Below are 17,205 nucleotides of genomic sequence, written 5' to 3' on the forward strand. Positions count from 1 at the left end.
TCTTATTTAGTCTTAACATGTTGAATCTTGTTTAGCTCATTATTTTCACCTTTACATGAATTTCTCTTCAGATTTGTGGATGAATTTGACTGTTTCTCTTTCTTTTGAAAAATGTAGGTAAAGAGCCATAATAGGAGAAGAAGCTTTCCTCTAACTTTGCTGTGAAGTTGCTGCAGCAAAACGGAGCAGAATATTCTTAGATCCAATACAGGTGGAAATGACCAAAAGGGGCTAACTTAAGAGGACATGATTCTTGTAAATATATGATTGTTCTCAACCCTTGATCTTAGGAGGAATGTTCTAATCCTATGGCCAGAATCTAACCTAATGATTGAAAGCATTTTTGGAAGAAAGAGAAGGGGGGCAAAGGAGAGGAATGAGAGACATTGGGCTAAGAGAGGCAAGAGAGTATTCGGCTAAGGCAAGGAGGTAGAGAACCAAGGCTGGTCACATGCGGAAGCAAGGAGAGTTGCTGGAATTGCTGATTTGCTGGAGAAGAAGGCTGGAGCTCGTGTGGAAGCATTGAAGCTTTAGTTTCTTCTTATTTTTATAACTCTATCTTCTTACTTTCTAGTCTCATGAAAACTATACTTGGTTTTATGTATTTGAATTCTGTTATAGGCTAAAACTTTGCTGTGTTGGGATGATAGTAGTATCTAAACCTGAATTTTGAGATGTAACTAATCATGTGTTCTTTAGTTTTGTTGCAATCCATTTTACTGTTAATGAATTCAGCATGTTATATTGACTAATTTAAGTTCTTGAATGATCTTTCTTGAATGAATGTAATGATTTCATTAATTGGAAAATTAATGGAGTCTAGGTGTTTGTTGAATTGTGTGAGTTAGCATAATCTTTAATTAGGTTGTGTTAAGTAGTAGGTTGGGTAGGAATACCCAATTACCTCACATTACCATTGATTGGATTGGGTTTAAATTCCATTCATTCCAAGTTCTTGATATATTTTGGGGTTGTAGTATTACTTTAGTATTTGCATTATAAAATTTAGGGGAAGGGAAACTTGATTCCTAACACACTTTTCACTCACTAAGTTCCCTATACTTCTTAATCTACATTTTAGTTTCGTAGTTTTATTACCTGTCATTTGATTATTTAGTTAGTCAATCACAAATCAACCTTGTTAATCTCATTTAAATCAATTTTACTTTTACATTGAAAGTTAAAGATAAAATTCTCCGTGGGATCGATACATTACTTATCATTTATTACTTGATTGCGATACGTACACTTGCGAAATATCTTGAGATACAAGCAACAAGTTTTTGGCGCCGTTGCCGAGGAATTTTGTCTTTGATAATTAGTGTAGAAGTAAGTTTTTGTTTTATCTACTGAAATTTCTTTACTTTGATATTAGTTTTCTTTTATTTCTAGGTGCTTTTACCCTTGTGAATCCGCTGCATGATCAAGAGTTGATACCCTTTGATTTTGAAATCGAAAGGACATTTCGAGCTAGAAGAAGGGAGCAGTGAGGTTTAGTAGTAGGTCAAACAATGGCTGAAGCAATGAGATATGGGTTGAATAATAATGAGAATAATATGGCAGCTAAGGGTGATGATAAAGATAGGGCCATTAGAGGATATGTTGTCCCAATGTTGCATGAGCTGAATCCAAGCCTAGTAAGGCCAGAAATTCAAGCATTACATTTTGAACTTAAGCCTGTGATGTTCCAAATCTTCAGACTTTAGGACAGTTCAGTGGGATGCCAATAGAAGATCCTCATCTCCATCTTAGACTCTTCATGGAAGTAAGTGACTCTTTCAAGATACTTGGAAAGCCTTGAGATTGAAGCTATTCCCTTACTCATTGCGGGATAGAGCAAGAGCATGGTTGAACTCCTTACCTCCACAATCAGTAGCCACATGGAATGATTTAGTAGAGAAGTTCTTGATGAAGTATTTCCCTGCAACAAAGAATGCCATGTTCAGATATGATATCACAAGTTTTCAACAACTAGATGGTGAATCTTTGTATGAGGCATGGGAAAGATTTTAGGAGCTCTTGCGTAAATGTCCTCACCATGGTATTCCTCATTGGATTCAAATGGAGACTTTCTACTATGGTTTAAGTGGATAAACTCGATCCATAGTGGATGCATCAGCAAATGGGGCTATATTGGCGAAGTCTTACAATGAAGCTTATGAGATCTTGGAGAGAATGGCCAACAACAACTACCAATGGCCAGTTGAGAGAGGTGTTGCAAATAAGAGAGTGGCATGGATTTATGAGTTAGATGCAGTGACAACTTTAACTGCACAAGTGTCATCCCTAACTAGTGTGTTAAAATCCGTAAACTTGGCTACAGTTATACAAACTCAAGAAAATATAGCAATGTCGTGTACATATTGTGGTGGGGAGCATGTCTTTGATAACTGTCCATCTAACCTAGAATTTGCTTACTATGTTGGTAATTTCAGCAATGCCAATAACCCATATTCCAACACCTATAATCCTGATTGGAGGCAACACCCTAACTACTCTTGGAATGCTCAAGGACAGAATGTAGGCCCATCTTCCATCCCACCTCAACTTCATCAGCTTCCAAGTGCTCAACAGCAAGTGAAAATTCAGCCTTTGGAACCCTCTTCATCAATAGAGCTTCTATTGAAGGACTATATGGCAAAGAATGATGCAATGACTCAAAGTCAAGCATCATCATTGAGAAATTTGGAGAATCAAGTTGGACAGCTGGCTAGTGCTTTAAGTAATCGATCTCAAGGATCATTGCCAAGTGATACAGAAAATCCTAGATCTCCAGATGCAATAGAAGAGTGCTTTGTTGTGGATGTCACTGAAGAGCTGGTTTCAGAAGAGTTGGAGAAAGAGTGTATTAAAAAATCAATAGAGCTTTCATTGGCAATAGAAATTGAACAAGTGGATGATGAAGGAAGTAGATATATGGATTGGTTAGAGGCAAGACCAGCTAAGGTATTGAGTGGGACTAGATTTGAGTCTCTTGTATTATCTGAGCTTGAAACTAAAGCCCCTAAACCATCAATTGAAGAGCCACCTATGTTAGAGTTCACACATCTTTCAAAACACTCTCAATATGCCCATTTGGATGCAGCCAAAACACTCCATGTTTTTGTTTCAGCATTGCTAACAAAGGAGCAGGAAGATATGCTACTTGAAGTGCTGAAGAAGTGTAGAAGAGCAATGGGATGGAGTATAGTAGAGATCAACGGGTTCAATCCTTCAGTGTACAAGCTTAAATTTTGGTTGGAGAAATGTTGCAATAGGTATGTGAAGCAGCAAAGGAGTTTGAGTCCAATTATGGAAGGTGTGCAAGAAGACATCATTAAATGGCCTTGGGAACTAGAGCATGCAGTGGATCAAGCATTTTTGGGGTGCACCATTGGAGCAGGACAAATCTCCAATCATCCTTCAAGATTCTTAAAAAGAAGGGAGGCCACCCAGATTTCATTATTTTTAGTCTAGTTGTTAGCTATTAGTTCATTAGGTGTTTAATAAAGTCATGGGTAGTTCACAATTTGTGATGTAAAACTGATAGATGACTTGCTAACATGTATTTTTGATGTGCAGGGAGTGTGGGGAACGAAAAGAGATTGAGTGGTAGTTTTGATAAACTTAGCAATAAACCAAACTGCTGAACATAGCATGTTTCAGTACCCAGCAGATTTCACTATCTTTGTTGTCGAGATGTTGCAGCAATGCTACTACAAAGTTTTGATCCTCAGCTACGGGTCTTACATTCTGTTGACAAATTACATTCTCTGTTGAAAATTACATTCTATGTTCGTTGCTGTCAAAATGCTGCAGCACCACCACAGCAAGGATAAAACCACTCACCTGACCCGGTTTAACCTCAAACCCAACCAACCCATCAAAAATACACTTCAAAACTTTTCTTAAACCATTGTTAACCCATACTGACTCGAACCCATCTTTAAACCCTTTTAAACCAATACCAACCCAAACCCATTAAACCTCTCATTTCAAACCAAAATCCAAAAATACTCAGCACACTCCTTCGAACCTAACGGCACCATCATCTTCTCCAATGCAACTCATCCTCATCTCCTCTTCCATTTTCTGCTTTTCAAAGACTTTCACACATCCATTTTCCTACATTCACCCATCAAAGCAACCCTCTTCTTCTCCGATAGCCCATCTCCCACTAACACCCTAACTTTTTCCCCAATTCTACAATCGAATCGCTTCTCAGAGGACTACCGGTGCTGTACTGAGCTTCGTGCACATTTTTGTGGTGTTTCGACCCTCCATCTTCCCTACACCACATCAGCTAAGTGTTCTCCCCATTTCTTTTCTTTCCTTCCATATTTATGAAAATTTTGATTTGCTGTGTTTGTGTCATATGTTCATTTTTGGTTTGTGGTTTCTGTGTTTGTTCTTATACTGTCTTAGTGTTTGTTTTCGTTAGGCTATGTGCAATTTTTTTTTAGTTGTTTTAGGTTCTGTTTTGGAGCTACCATCACTTGCACACAACAACACAGAATTTCTGGGTCATCGTTACCCTCTGTTCATATCCTCTGTTCTTGTTATTTGTTCTGTTTTATGTAGTTATTTGTTTGTTAGTGTTTGTTTTTGTTTGATTAGTTGTTTTTTTATTTTCTACTATTTCTGTTTTTGTTTAGTTTGTTAGTGTTTTTGTTTGAATTCAATATTGGTTGTTAGGGGCCAACCTTGTGCATTCCTTTCGAAATGGTCCCTAAGAAGAAGAGTAGAACAGACCCTAGTTCTAGTGCTTCAATGGTTCCCCCTTATTTTACCTCTCCCATGGCTGAGGACCGCTTCACATCCATCTCCACCAAGAAATTTCTTCAGAGAAGGGGTTCAAATTCAAACCCAATGAAGCACAAGCCTTTCCATTCATCCCATCCATCATAGCTGGGCATCATTGGGAACAATTTTGCACCCATCTGGGTGCCTACATCCCATCCCTTGTAGATGAATTTTATGCCAGTCTCACTGCCCCATCTCAGGACCAGGTATATGTTCGGGGGGTTCAGATCCGAAGATGATGAAGATGAGGATGTTGATGATGCTGTAGCCTAGTTTGTTCAGGGAAGTTCTATTCTCTTCTCTTCCTTTACTCTGTTTTTCTTTGTTTCACTATTTTTTTCTTTCTTTCGCTGTGAGGACACTGGCTCATCTTCAGTTGGGGGTAAGCTTTGCCCTGTTCCAATAATTGCATGTGTCATTTTTATGTTATAGATGTTCTTAGTTGCTTATTTTCTTTAACTTTCTTTTGTGGTTGCTTTCTTTTGTGGCTGTACAATTTTAGATTTGAGAGTTGCTTTCGATTTGAGAGTTGTTGTCCAGTTTTAGAGTAGATGTTTTGGGTAGATGTTTTGTGTAGTTAATCCGGCTTTTCATGAAATTTGGATGGTTGTTAAGGAATGTGAATGTCAGTGCCTCTTAATCTGATTTTGTTGGAAATCTTAGCACAAGTCTGCTTTAATGATCTGATGTTTGCATTTACTCATGTTTGTGATGCCTTATTTTTTATGCACCAAGTGATATTTCAAGCTCTGGAGAACCTAGGGAAAGTTGGATCAATGTGAGAGTTTTAGGATTTTAGAATTGGTAAAATGAAAACCTTGAGACTTACACATTAGGGGTTCCCATTTGGCTGTTTCCAAGAACTCTGTGCATTGTGAATATTGACTGAAATTTGACCCTTTCCCTTCCCCAAAACAATAATGCTCCGCTGATTTGGGCTACTTAGTAACCAAGAATATGCATGTAACCCATGTGTATTTTTCACATCAACAGTGGCCTGAAATATGAGCATAATAATAATAATAAAAAAAATAATAATAATAATAATAATAATAATAATAATAATAATAATAATAATAATAATAATAATAATAATAATAATAATAATAATAATAATAATAATAATAATAATAATAATAATAATAATAATAATAATAATAATAATAATAATAATAATAATAATAATAATAATAATAATAATAATAATAATAATAATAATAATAATAATAATAATAATAATAATAATAATAAGCCCCATTTTCCTGATCGACCATGCATAGAGGTCCTCACCTATCTCTATATCAGGAATCATCAGTGTGTCCTCTAAATCCACCTGAAAGTGCTGGAAGATGCGTGTCAGCACCCGACCAAAAGCTAAGTTCCTGACCCCGGGGGAGCTCAACTCGGTTTATCATGACATGCTGCACGATGTGAGCTAAGTCTATTTGCACTCCAGTGTAAATGCAATAGATGACTAATGCCTCCATGATCATCACCCTACTGTGATGCCCTGCCTTCGGAATAATGTTTCGCCCAACGAAGCGAGCGATGACTCGAGCAGATGGTAGCATAGAAGTGCCACTCCAGGGCATGTAGCAGTTCTCATCATTCCACAAAGTCATGCATATCTCATGTGTCTCGTGTGGGAGAAGAGCCTCCATGATGTCCGTGCGAGGAGGAATCCACCATTGGAAATCTGGTACGGACGACACCCCCAAGATCGTAGCCAACTCACTGATGGTGAATGTGATCTCAATGCCTTTGACCACGGAGTTGATGACAATCCGAGAACCGTCTCGTGGGTAATCCTCGAATCGGTAGGTCATGTTACTATAGAAGTACCTGACAAGCTTTGGATAGACTGGAAATGGCGGGGTGTCACATCCTCCCAGCCGGTACCCTATCTGGCATACATGAGAGTGTGATCCACAGCCCGAAGATCAGGTATCGAGTAATCAACCTCCCACATAAACAATAACATAATCATGAACAATCATAATAAAAGTGCGGAAGATAAACCATAGATCCAATAAGGAAAGAATGAATCATAAATAAATCAGAATACTAGATATAATCAGAGTGTCAAACAGATAAGTAAAGTGATGCAAAAATCCCACTCTACAACCAGCGGAAAAGTAGCTCTACAAGAGAATAAACTAGACAAAATCTAATCCCAGTAGCAAGTACAATGGGTAACTAAATTATTCTCCACTTTATAGACAACATCCTTATAAGTGTAAATCTCATAAATGGCACAAGGACGCTTCCACTCAATGGTCGGACTAAGCATCGTACGGAGCATAACCACTCGCGGGATCTTCAGTGTAATTGTGGTAACCGCAATCACCTTCCTGGAGATATGCCTCTTCGCCTTGCGCTTCTTCATAGGGACCGTCATAATATTCAGTACCTGCAGGATAGTCTAACAAACATTGTACAATAAAGGAATGAGTTTCAAAGAAACTCAGTAAGGCAGTTAAATCCATAATATCATAAATGGCAAGATTTCAGAACAAACATAAATGCAATATGATATGAGACAAGCAATGAATGAATGAATCTAACTCTATGTATGCTGGTTTCTAATGGCAGACATGCTTTAAGTCATAGCACCGTACTTCCTTAGGAAGGTCTCATTCACTCATCATCAGTTGGTAATGGGTCCGGCATCCCTCGGGACATTCCATGGCTGGGGGTTAAGTCACCACTCTCTCACATCACCATTGGTCTAAGTACCGGCGCATGTCAGGGTAAAACCTAGCCAAATGCAAGTCTTCTACTTAGTTACATCAAGTCGAGATCCAGATATCGTCCATTCCTCGTCCCCGACGATCCTTTCCGGTATCCTTCACACTAGAGTCCTCATAGTCCCTGACTACGGACTCATCAACCCTATTGATCATCCACATATGGTAAACGGGAAGCTCTCACGTCCTCTCACGGGTTGGTTACCGGTCTTGAGCGCCCGTGAGCCCAAGTCTAACCATATGCAACCCTACCAATAAATGGCCCCCACAATGTGATTCCTGTCCTCTCACGGGTTGGTTACCGGTCTTGAGCGCCCATGAATCCCCATTGCTACCACGGGTCGTTCGGTCTCAATACCCCTCCGATTAGGGTCTGACATAACAGGACATCCTAGCCAAACACTACTAGACAATCCTAGATATGTCATCCAACAGTTTAGGAAGGTGTCCATAGGGCATCTCCGGAAACATCCCACAATATTCCCGTAGTAGTCCAAGGACAGAAGTGTCAAAAGGACACCTCTCCTTTCCAAACCATACTTAAGCATACACATGCATCAATTCAGATCATCACATATATGGTAACTTCATATATGGAAAGAAATCAATAATTACAATCACTTTGTATATAATTGGTAAGTAAATCATACATGAATCAATTTAAGCAATGCTACTGTAATCAAGGTTATGCAACAGTAGTATATCATTGTAAGAATCTAATTAAGGAAACATATCAATGATATTCAAATATAGAAACTAGATTCATGCTATCTATGTAATTAAGGAAATAACCATCCTTACCTTTTATAACTCGCAAAGGAATCCTAAGAAATCAAGTAAGATCTTGGCAAACTTGAGAAGAAGGTCCTAAACAAGTGTATACAACATATTAGGAAAGATCCCTAACAGAAAAGATACCAAAACATCCAACACGGACCAATCACTGGAGTTGCTTTGTACTCATTGGTCGAGTGGATTGGTCGACCATCAGCTGCAGACAGAGCCTAAAAAAAACAGAGTTTTAAGATATGAAATCCGAATTTGGTGGTTCAAAAGGGTACTAATCAAGGGGTAAACTACATCAGTAGTATTCTAACATATAGGGGACCTCAAAACACTAATCCAATCAAGCCATCAAGATCCAAATTAGGAAACAAAAAGTTACCATAATTAGATCAACCATGGATCTTGATGAATTCGAAATAGAAATCAAAGACAAGAACAATAGGAGGATGGATCATTGCTTCAGGTAAAGGTATCATGAAAAACATACTTAGATCTTCAAGGAAATAGGCTTAAAAGCATAAATCTAAATAAGGAAACAAAACCTACCATATATGTAACTACCATGATTCATGAAGAACACATAGTATGGTAGAAGAGAACAACTAGAGATTGATAGATCATGGATCATGAAAAGAAAACACAGCAATTAACTACTAACATGATCAATATAGAAGATCCAAGGAGATCAGAATTCAAATCAGAAGTTTAACAAAGATTAGATCATGGTTTGATCATGATTCCTTCAAAAGCTTGCAATGATCATGGTTAGGATCATTGTTCTAGCCTCTAATCCTTAGGATGATCATGAGAGACAAGTCCAGAGATGTTTGCAACAGAGAATGCAGCATCTCCTCTACTGTCTCAACTCAAAAAGGAAAGAAAATAAGAGATAGAGGAGAAGAAGAGAGTGTAGACATACCTTTTGATGAAAAGGAAGAGTTTCGACGAAGATCCGTCAAGAAAATCACCAAGGATGCAAGGGAGATGACTTGCAGAGGTCTTTGGTTCGTTCCAAAGAGTTTGGAGGCAGCAAATACGAAGTAGACTCGAGATTGGACTTAAATAGAGCAAGCAAAACCTAATTGCCAAAGACAAGCACTCATTGGTCAAGTGGATTGGTCGATCGGTCCAGTCGACCAATCGATCGACCAATGCCGACAAAGAATTCCAAAACAGGGAATTGAAGACCCAGATCAAATCCAATCCTAAAGGGCTTTTGCACACATGTTAAGTGACTTACCTAATAGGTAGAAATGCCTTCGAACCAAGATAGAGAGCACTCCAAGGCCATCAACTAATCCGATCTTCATCAAGATTCAGTTTCCATAAATAGAACTTCATCATCAACTTCCATGGATTCAAAGCCAGACACCAAGTCCTCCACTGGGATGGCCCAAAGCTGACTTCTTAGTTTACTTCGGGTCATTGGACCTACAAATAACAAGGTTTCCGGGTCAAGGTTAGGGCTGGGTTTTACATTCTCCCCCCCTTAAAGAAATTTCGTCCTTGAAATTGAAAGCGTACCTGTGCTTCCAAAGAGGTAAGGAAACTTCTCCTTCATGTCTTCTTCCTTCTCCCAAGAAGCTTCTTCAGGGGTATGGTTCTTCCACCGAATCTTCACCAAAGGGATGGTGCGATTCCGCAGCTACTTGTCCTTCCTATCCAAGATTTCGGTCGGTTCTTCATCGTAGGTCAAATCAGCACTAAGTCCTTCAGGTGCTTGCTGCAAAATGTGTTCCGGATTCTCTATGTATTTTCGGAGCATCGAAATATGAAACACATTGTGAACACCAGCAAGAGGCGGAGGTAATGCTAATCGATACGCAACAGGTCCAACCTTTTCCAAAATCTCGAAAGGTCCAATGTAACGAGGGCTAAGCTTTCCCTTAACATTGAATCTCATCACACCCTTCATTGGTTGGTGAAACTTTCAGAAATACTTTCTCTCCAACTTGAAATTCCAAATCGGTCCTTCTCTTATCAAGATAAGATTTCTGTCTTGATCAAGGCGACTTAATCCTTTCTCTTATCATATCTACCATAGCACTCGTAGCTTCAATCATTTCAGGACCTAAGACTTTTCTTTCACTTGTCTCACCAAAGACAAAGGTGTCCTACAAGTACTACCATACAAAGCCTTGAATGGAGCCATGCCTATTGTTGCTTGATAACTGTTGTTATAGGCAAACTCAACCAAAGCTAGGTGTTCATCCCAATTACCACCCATATCCACCACACAAGATCTAAGCATGTCTTCCAATGTCTAAATTGTCCGCTCAAATTGTCCATTAGACTGTGGATGATGAGCTGTACTCAAGTTCAATTGGGTTCCCAAAGCCTTCTGCAAACTATTCCAAAACCTTGAGGTGAACCTAGGATCACGATCCGAAACAATACTCAATGGCACACCATGCAGACGAACCACATTATCCACGTAAAGCCTTGCTAGCTTATCCAGAGTATGAGTGATCTTCATAGGAATGAAGTGGGCTGATTTGGTCAACCTATCAACAATCACCCACACAGTGTCATTGCCTTTACTTGTCCGAGGCAAGCTAGTCACAAAGTCCATGGAGATATCCTCCCACTTCCAACTAGGAATAGGAAGAGGTTGAAGTAATCCAGATGGAGGTTGTCGAATGGCTTTCACACGTTGGCAAGTCTCACACTTGGCAACAAAATCATCAACATCAGCCTTCAGACCAATCCACCAAAAATGTTCCTTCAAGTCCTTGTACATCTTGGTGCTTCCGGGTGTATAGTAAAGACCGATCGGTGTGCTTCCCTCAATATTTCTTTCTTAACTTCTTCATTTGCAGGCACGCACAGTCTTCCTCTAAACAACAAAGCACCATCCATGGATATACCAAAGTCGGGGTCCGACTCAGGATTCGAAGAAATCTTCTCAACTTTAATCAGAAGCTCTTGATCAGAACTCTGCAGAGCAACAATCTTATCTCTAAGACCAGATCTTGCCGTCATGGCAGAAAGAATAAAATCAGAATTCTCAGGGACGATTTCCAAATCAAAACTATCAATAGAAGACCACAATGGTAAACTCAAAGCATTCAAATCCAAAGTCTTCTTCTGGTTCTTCCTACTAAGAGCATCAGCAACAACGTTTGCTTTCCCAGGGTGATACTGAATATCACAATCATAATCGGAGACTAGTTCCAACCATCTCCTTTGTCTCATGTTCAACTCCTTTTGGGTAAAGAAGTATTTCAAACTCTTATGATCCGTGAAAATGGCAATCTTCTCACCGTAGAGGTAATGTCTCCAAATCTTCAAAGCAAAGACAACAGCGGCAAGTTCTAGATCGTGAGTGGAGTAATTCCGCTCATAATCTTTCAATTGCCGAGTAGCATAGGCTACGGGGTGTACAAAGGTAGCCAGCCCATCGCCTCTAACCTCTCCTGGATGTGGAAAGTCTCTAACTCATCCAAGATTACCAACCGCCTGTACTCGATCGGTATGTCGTAGAAGTAGCGCTCAAACAGGAACTTTGCTTGAGGTGAGATGAAGAGGTCCTCCTCGATAACCTCCTGCCGTGGAGCGTGACCCTGACCTCTGTCAGCCCTCCGTCCTCCTTTGGACATGATGAATCTGTAGTGTCACATCCTCCCAGCCGGTACCCTAACTGGCATACCCGAGAGTGTGATCCATAGCCCCGAAGATCAAGTATCGAGGAAATCATCCTCCCACATATACAATAACATAATCATAAACAGGAAATAAATCAAGTTTTAATATTATAAACAAGGTTCAAAACAAAAATGAATAATCAGTATAATCAGAGTGCGGAAAAGATACCGGATATCCAATGATATCAAAAAGGAGTAAAGTTAGGCGGAAACGCACTTCACTAAAATAGCGGAACGTAGTATGAAAGTCAAAAGGAATTACAACTGAAACAAATGTACTAAGAAATAAACTAAGATCAAGCGTCTTCAAGTTTATAGATAACGTCTTCATAAGTATGGACTTCGTCAATCCAATGAATCCGTTCTAACTCTATGCTGTTTTCAAAAGTAGTACGCAGCTTGATCCACCGGGGGATCATCAGAGTAATCTTGATCGTCGCCAGCACCTTGCGTGTAATACGCTTCATTGGCTTGCGCTTCACTGTACTGCTCGTCCTAATAATTTGTACCTGTAGGATAATCTAAACAAAGAATGTACAAAAAGGAATGAGTTTCGAAGAAACTCAGTAAGGTAGTTAATCCATAACATCATAGAGAACATGTAGCAAACCACAACAAGATGTAATGCAATATGAAACAAATAAAGTGTGAATGCATCTAACTCTATGTATGCTGGTCTCTATGGCAGACATGCTTTAAGTCATAGCACCGTACTTCTTAAGGAAAGTCCGCTCACACCCTCAACTATATAAGATATCTTGGGTTCCCTCAACCATTTAAGGTATCTTGGGCAGCCGGTTGGTAATGGGTCCTGCATCCCTCTTGGACAAACCATGGTAGGGGTTAAGTCAACACACTCTCTCACAACCATTTGGCATAAGTACCGGCGCATGTTAGGGAAAAGCCTAGCCCAATGCAAGTCATCTACTCTGTTACATCAAGTCAGTTCCAGATACTTCCATTCCTCCCCTCTCGGGATCCTTTCCGGTATCCTTCACACTAGAGTCACGGATATTACTCACCGGACTCATCAACCCTATTGGTTATCCACATATGGTAAACTGGAAGCTCTCATGTCCCCTCACGGATATAACTCACCGGTCTTGAGCGCCCATGAGCCCAAGTCTAGCCATATGCAACCCTCCAATAAATGGTCCCCACAATGTGATTCCTGTCCTCTCACGGATATAACTCACCGGTCTTGAGCGCCCGTGAATCCCCATTGCTACCACAGGTCGTTCGGTCTCAATACCCTTCCGAATTGGGTCTGATATAACAGGGGTGTATCCTAGCCAAACCTTGCTAGACATCCCTAGGTATGACAACCATTGATTCAGGAAAGTGTCGATGGGCAACCCCGGAAACATCCCATACTATTTCCGATAATGTCCAAGGACAGAAGTGTCAAAAGGACACCTCCCAATCCCAAACCAAACTTAATCAAACACATTCTCAGATCAGTCATGACATACACAACAAGTAGTTCATCATATAAAAGAGAACGTAAAAGCAAAATCAGATTGAGCAGTGATAAGTAATTCATATAACATGAATAATGAAAAAGATGATATAAACAAGTGCTACTTTTCCCACAGTAGGAGATCAGAATTAAAATACAATAACAGTAGGTAATCTCATAGTTTTATAAAGTATAAACCAGAGAACAAGCAATCTATGTAGTTAAGGAATTAATTGTCCTTACCTTCTAACTTGGATAGGATCTTAAAGAATCAAGTATGATCTTGACTAAACTTGAGAAGACAGTCCTAAACAAGTGCCCACAACATGTTAGGAAAGATGCATAAAAGAAAAGATCATAAATCAATCGAAACAGACCAAGATTGAGGTTGCTGTACTCATTGGTCGATTGATTGGTCTACTGGACCAGTCTACCAATGCAGACAGTGGCTTGCAAGAATCCGAATTTTGAGAATCCAGAGTCGAATTCGATGGTTTAAAAGGGTACAAATTAGAGGGGAATTATCATGGTAGTATTCTAGGGTATAGAGGATATCAAATCATAAATCAAATCAAGTTCCCAAATTATAACTTAGGAACACAAAGGTTAACCTACTAGGTTAAACATAGATTATGAGAGAAAAATATTATAATTAAAGATTCAAGAATTAGGATATGAGGATTACAGATATAGTAAAGAAAACACATTGATTGGGTTACCATGATTAAACTAGAGGTTCTTGATCTTACCCAAGAAATTAGGGTTTTACCCTTTTTTGGTTCCCTCAGAAAATAATTGTGAGATCTGGATGAAGGGAGATAAATTGTTAGCCAAGAATAACAAGAAGGTTCATTCAATGATGAAGTTTAGGTTAACACAATATTACTCAAGAAGATTTTCCTTCACAAGGGAGGTTACCAAAAGCTCTCCAGACGATCTCACAGGTTAGGGTTTCAAAGGATTAGGGTTAGGGTTTCGAAAATTTCACTGGCTGAGGTTAAGATCATGATGATGATCATGGATCTTAAAGATCACGATGAGATCATGGAAAAGATGGTTGCAAGAGTGCATCATCTTCTTCCTAATCTCAACGAAGAACAGAATTAAAGAAAGAAAATTAGAGGTAGAAGAAAGAGTGAGTGAAATTATACCTTTGCCATAGGAAGATGAAGAATTCTTCAAGTCTTTGCGAGAAATCACCAAAGAATGCAAGGGAATGGGTTAGATTAGGGTTCTAACTCGTTCCAGAGGCTTAGGAGGCAGAGGAGGCGGAGTATTCCTAAGATTAGACTTAAATAGAAGAGACAGGATTCAAATTTCAAAAACAGAATCAATTGGTCGATTGATTGGTCGATTGGTCCAATATGACCAATGAGTCGACCAATCAAGACAGCAACTTCAAAACAGGGAATTGAAGGCTCAGATCAAGTCCAAACATCAAGGGGTTTTGCACACACCTAGAGTGACATACCTAGGAGTTAGAAATGCCTTTGAATCAATACAGAGACCACTCCAAGACCATCAACTAATCCAATCTTCATCCGGGTGCAGTTTCCACCATTGGGACACTAGCATCAACACTCATGGATTCCAATCCAGCCATCAAGTCTACAACATAAATGGCCCAAAGATGACTTCTTGCCTTACTTCAGGTCACTGGACCTACAAATAACAAAGTTTCCGGATTAGGGTCAGGGCTGGGTTTCACATGTAGAGACAAGAAAGAGATTTCATTTTGATTAGTCCCCGTGTGCATTTGTTAGATGAAGGGCATTTTAGTAAATTCTCAAAAAATTTAAATTTTTGGGAAACTGTGATTCGAACATACTAGCATATGCATAAGACTTGGATAAACATGCTGGGATGTTTTGTTTGGTGAAAGCCTAACATTTTGGCCATGTGGGAGTGAAAATTCAGCAAGAAGTGAGAAGGAAAATCCCTCTTTGGGCTATGTTTGTGATTTTTCAAAAGTTGGATTTTCGGCAAGCCAAGTGTGGGAACACCTTTCCCGTGGTAAATTAGTCATGTGAGACTTGGTTTCATGTCAAAATTCAAATTGGTGGAAAATTTTGAAATGAATAGTGATTTTGGAATCAAAGTGTGTGAAATCTGGTGTTCTATGCTTGGTTTTGTTTGTAGGCTAGTGGGAACATATTTCTAAACATCCCTAGACATGATTCTAACCATTAGCAATGAACATTTGGCAGTTTTGAAGGAAAAATCATATCATGGTAAATGAAAATGCAAGAAAAGAGAAGAAAAATGTAAGACTTACTTATGTAGATGATCAATACAAGTTTGCAAGAGTTTGGAAGCCTCAAATGACCCCTAAAACCCTTAGAGACCTTAAGAGAAATCTTTCCCCAGAGCCAAGAACGAAGTGGAAGTGTTTTGAAATGAAACGAGTGGGCCATATATTCTGTTTTCGCGCAGATTATGTTTTGGTCGATACTATTGGTCGATGCCATCGACCAAATGTATCGACCTATAAGGGAAAATTTCTGCTTTTGGGTTTTTTGTGGAAATCTGATTTGTGATTTGATTTTTTTTACCAATGTTGGATTATAATCTCACTATGTTGATGATTTTAAGCATGATGTGGCCATTCTAATCTTTTGATCAAGTGATTATTGACAAGTTTAATTTTTGATGTTGTAATCCTTGACTCTCTTGCAGAATGGTGCTTCTAAGAAATCGTTTGATTGGTTCTGATAATTCTGGAGTCAACGATGTGCCTGCTGGGGTCTCGGACCAGCAAAGACAAAGAGAGAACCCCACCCCTAATGGAGTTCCCGAAGCCCCTGAAATTGGAAGCTTCAGAGACATTGCTAGCGTTATGACCAACATGATGCAGCAACAGGCAGCACAGTTTAATCAAATGATGACCGGATTTATGGCCTTGCCAGATGAGAACCGAGCAAGTGGTTCAAGAAACCCCGGCCATGCAGCTCCGTATGTGGAGAGGTCCACCGAGATCATGCATACCAAGCTGATGGAGAGTTTTCTTAAGCTTCAAGTACCAACTTTTACTGGCGTGACCAAGGACGTCCTCTTTCCTAATAGATGGTTGAGAGAACAGGAGAAGGCATTTAGACACCTACGGTGTTCGGACATTCAGAAGGTGTTGTTTGCCGAACAGAAGGTTCAGCATGAAGCTGATGCATGGTGGACCTCCACCAGGCCTATTCTCGAAAACCTCCATGCTGGTGTGGTTTCTTGGGAGTTGTTTAAAGAAGCGTTCTGTAGAAACTATTTCCCTGAGTCAGTGAAAGATGCCAAGGAAGCAGAGTTTATGGCATTGGTACAAGGTTCCTTTTCTGTGCTGGAATACCAGCAAAAGTTTGAAGAACTCTTTTTCTTCGCTCCTGATTCCTTAGGCTCCGATGTTACCAAAGTGAAGAAATTCTTCAAAGGAGTGCGACCTTCGATCAATGTTCACCTCACTGCATTGCCTCTTGGGAACTATGCTCAGGCCGTTGAGAATGCGAAGAAGATTGAGGAAACTGAGAAGGAGAATACACGAGCTCAGAGACCTTGGTAGTCAAGACCTCCTGGATTTGTTGATCGTACTGATCGTCGTTTTGCGAGGCCTGCGCCGTACCCCGCTCCCACCTTTCAGCCCCAGAGTGTTGGGCCGAGTCCTAGTGTTGTTCATGTAGACCAGTACGGCCAGACTAGTGGGACCCGACCTGCAGGATTTGTCCAGCCTCCTCAACCCGGAATGGTGCATCCCAGGCCTGCCTCTCAGAGACCTCCAGTGGCAGCTACCTCTGTTGGACCAAAGGAT

At 39.8% G+C, this 17,205-nt stretch overlaps 1 non-coding gene across 1 annotated transcript; it reads right to left on the reverse strand.

The window, feature by feature from the left end:
* Positions 1 to 1,938: 1,938 nt before the first annotated feature.
* On the reverse strand, positions 1,939 to 2,045 carry LOC149013395 (small nucleolar RNA R71). The gene has a single exon (XR_016174188.1). It is a non-coding gene; the product is annotated as a small nucleolar RNA R71 (small nucleolar RNA).
* Positions 2,046 to 17,205: the final 15,160 nt, after the last annotated feature.

Source organism: Hakea prostrata, chromosome 6 (assembly GCF_041222555.1).
Source record: "Hakea prostrata isolate BN-2017 chromosome 6, UWA_Hpros_2, whole genome shotgun sequence".
NCBI classification, from domain to species: Eukaryota; Viridiplantae; Streptophyta; class Magnoliopsida; order Proteales; family Proteaceae; genus Hakea; species Hakea prostrata.